The sequence below is a fragment of the Puma concolor genome, chromosome B3, assembly GCF_028749965.1.
Source record: "Puma concolor isolate L17-30 chromosome B3, mPumCon1.1.hap2, whole genome shotgun sequence".
NCBI lineage: Eukaryota > Metazoa > Chordata > Mammalia > Carnivora > Felidae > Puma > Puma concolor.
In genome coordinates this window covers 245,716-249,262 of record NC_141672.1, presented here as the reverse complement: position 1 = coordinate 249,262, position 3,547 = coordinate 245,716, and the positions used below count along the sequence as shown (strand labels likewise).

General features: G+C 46.1%; 1 pseudogene across 1 annotated transcript; it reads right to left on the bottom strand.

The window, feature by feature from the left end:
• Positions 1-2,342: 2,342 nt before the first annotated feature.
• On the bottom strand, positions 2,343-3,082 carry LOC112856814 (immunoglobulin heavy variable 3-23 pseudogene; annotated as a pseudogene). Its single transcript, XR_015251815.1, has 2 exons — positions 2,974-3,082; positions 2,343-2,872 (listed from the first exon to the last, which is right to left on the bottom strand). The product of XR_015251815.1 is annotated as an immunoglobulin heavy variable 3-23 pseudogene (transcript).
• Between the last annotated feature and the right edge of the window lie 465 nt (positions 3,083-3,547).

Here is a 3,547-nt window from a genome sequence, read left to right as displayed (position 1 = left end):
TGAGTTCCCTCAGTGTATGTTTGTGATGCAATATTTAATTTTCCTCTTCTTTCCTGCTTCATTTACCCCATAATTTTATCTTCTATGTCACTTATTCATCTGCTTCTATCCACCTGAGGTCATTACATACAATCAGATTCACATCTCAGTTATAGCAGTTGTAAAGTTTCGGCCTGAGGTTTTTAGGTCTTTCCTATCTGCAGACAGGGTATCCTCCTGTCTTGTATGCTTTCCTCAAGAATAGCTAGTATCCTTATGATAGTTTTAAAAAATTCTGTTTACTTATGATAGTTTTAAAAAAATCTGTTTGAGGCATATTGGTTATATGTGTTTTAATTATATCCCTGGCAATGACCTTTTTGTCGTTTTTCTTTTGGAATGAATTCCTCCATCACTCTGTATATCTATGTCTCTGCTTTATTAAGTTTTTAGGAAAATCCTGTTATGTTTTCTGCTTCTAGAGTAGTGTCTTTATTGAGAAATGTTTGCATACTGTTGAGGACCTGACATTTATGGAAGCATTTCTTGCATGTGCTGTGTGCACTGTGCTGTCATGTATTGGCTGCTCTGTCCCTCAGGTCAGACCCCTGCAGTTTCTCCTTCCTCCAGTGGGGAGTTTTTCAACTTTGTCCATAATGTTGTGAGTTTTCACTAGGTGAGTTTGTTCCACCTGTTAAAAGAGGCTAATTCCTATCTCCCCTAGAGGTAAAGCTTTGCCTCACTATATGGTCAGTAGACTTGGTGCCTGTGGGGGTATATGGTGGTCTTTGGAGGGAGGGGCACGGTGCTGGTCTGGTTTCCAGGCACTCTTTTCCCTCAGATGAACCATCTGAGGAAGACAAGGGAGGGTGGATCTTGGTGTCAGTGGCTCAGCTTCTACTGGGGTGTGCTGTGCTGCTCACTGACCTCTGTCCATGATGATTGGTGGGAGGAAATATTGGCATCAACTCCCCCTCTAGTCCCTGCAGTTGGAGTTCCCAGCCGCCCCTGTTCAGGAAGCCATCACACAGAGAGAACAATCTGTACTCGTGGGTCCCAGTCAGAACCCTGCCTTCACCCTGTCTGTGTCCAAGCCATTGGCCCACCTGGTGGCACAGAGCTCTTATGTTTTATCTCAGGAGCTCTAGCTGGTTTGAAAACTCCAAATTGTATGAACTCAATATACAGGGACCCCACTGATCCTCTGGGAGAGGGTTTTGCTGTGCTGTGGCTGGAGCTGGTTATCCCACAAGGGCAGTTTCATGAACACTAGGGGCTTGGAGTTCATGGTGAGAAGCAACAAGAAGGCAGCATAGAGTTATCTGCTCTCAGCAGGGGCTCCAACACTAATGACCAGGGCAGTGCAATGATGCCTGTCAGCTCTCGTGTCCCATGAGAGGCAATGCCCCCTCTCCCAAATGCACTCCAAGAAGGGGACTGTCTCCCCCATGCGACCCAGGGGATCCTCAGACAGCAGTGCCCCCATGGGCCTCTGTCCTCCTTCTTCACAGGAGCACTGCCATGCCCACCAGGCTCCACCCCAGTGACGGCATGGACTTCTAAATCTTTAGTCTTTGAACTCCACATTTACAGGAGGTTAAATTGTCATGATTACCTTTATGTGTCATCTTGACTTCGTCATGGGTACACAGATTAACCACTGTTTCTGTGGATTTCTGTGATGTGTTTCCAGAAGAGATTGGGATTTCCATCCATGGTTTCTGTCTGCCTGGACATCACCCATTCCATTAAGGTTCTGAATGAAATCTGATACAGAGGGAGGAAGAATCCCCTCATTTTTACTTCCCATGTGCTTGTTTGAACTGGAAGAGTGGTTCCCTCTGGCGCTTTCTCTGAGAGTTATATCATTAGGTCTCCATGTTCTGAGACTAGACACTAGCTCAGAATCAGATGAGAATTACAACACTCATTTTCCTGGGTCTCCAGCTTGTGACAGTAGATCATGGGACTTCTCAACATATTTTGTCATAGGAACCAATGTGCTTTGGGTTCTTTTCCTCAGGAGAATCTGGACTAATACATGGAGATAATTTATCTCTTGTTGAGAGGAATTGAATAAAGCTGTAGCTCATTTAAAGTCCTGAGTAGCAAATACCAGGAGGGAAGTATCACATTGTTTGATTGGGACAAGGGCTCGGTGAAGATAATGGGGAGTTGTGGGATCCTGTGGTCCTGTCTGCACAGGGAGTGTATCTGAGACTCCTGTAAAGGTTCAGCTTTTGTGCCTCAGTAAATCTGCAATTCACTCATATTGAGGGACAGGAGTAAGCAATGCAAACAACTGTGTCTTTGTGCATGTTAGTCTAGTTTCCCTATGACAACACAGTTGCTAATCCAGAGAATTAATAGGTAAACACAGAATCATAACCAGGGAGGCTCCCTGGGGAAACTGCTGTGTGGAGAGGAAGCCCAAGACCCTGAAAGAAAACCTTCCTGTAACCTCCATCTGCACCTGAGCCTGGGAACACAAAGCAAAATTGTGCATAGTGTTCGCCCCCTGGCGGTGCTGATCCCCTCCTGCAGGGAGGTTTGTGTCTGGGCTCCCAGTGACGACCCCTCACTGTGTCTCTTGCACAGTAATATGTGGCCGTGTCCTCGGTCTTGAGGTTGTTCATCTGCAGATACAGCGTGTTCTTGGAGTTGTCTCTGGAGATGGTGAATCGGCCCTTCACGGAGTCTGCGTAGTATGTGCTACCGCCACTACTACTAATATATGCGACCCACTGCAGCCCCTTCCCTGGAGCCTGGCGGACCCAGTTCATATCATAGCTACTGAAGGTGAATCCAGAGGCTACACAGGTGAGTCTCAGGGACCCCCCAGGCTTCACCAGGTCTCCCCCAGACTCCACCAGCTGCACGTCACACTGGACACCTGCAGACACAAGACATCTTGGTCAGGAAACTGTCACAAATCCACCGGTTCTCACTCATATCCACTCACATACTCAGTGTCTCTCATTCACCATGAATTACCTTTTAAAAGAGCAACCAGGAAAACCCAGCCCAGCACAAACTCCATGGTGAGGTGTGTGTGTTCTGTGCTGATCACAGAATTGGAACACCTGGGACTTCTGGGGCTGGGGCTCCTCTCCCAGCTGCAGGGTCGGTGCTGGGCTGGTTTTATCAGCACAGAGAGGGCCCCATTTGCATGTGCTCTGACTATATATCAAACTCCAGACTTCAATTTGTTTCAAATTTGAAACCAGTGTTTGAGAGGCACTTCTAGATCACTTCTTGCAGAAGACGCTGTGACAATACAAATAATTCTAATCTGTGAACACAGTTATGTTTTCAATTGTGTTTTCCATTTACATGTCTTTCTCCCAGCACATCATGTTTGGTATGCTACTTTACCCTTTAGTGAAATTTAATTGTAAATACTTTATTTTGTGCCATATAATTTTAATATGTGTTTATTTTTGTGTGACAGAGAGGAGAGAGAGAGAAGGGGACAGAGAATCCCAAGCAGGCTCTGCACAATCATTGCAGACCCTGCCTCAGAATTAAACTCAGGAACCATGAGATCATGACCTGAGCCAAAATGAAC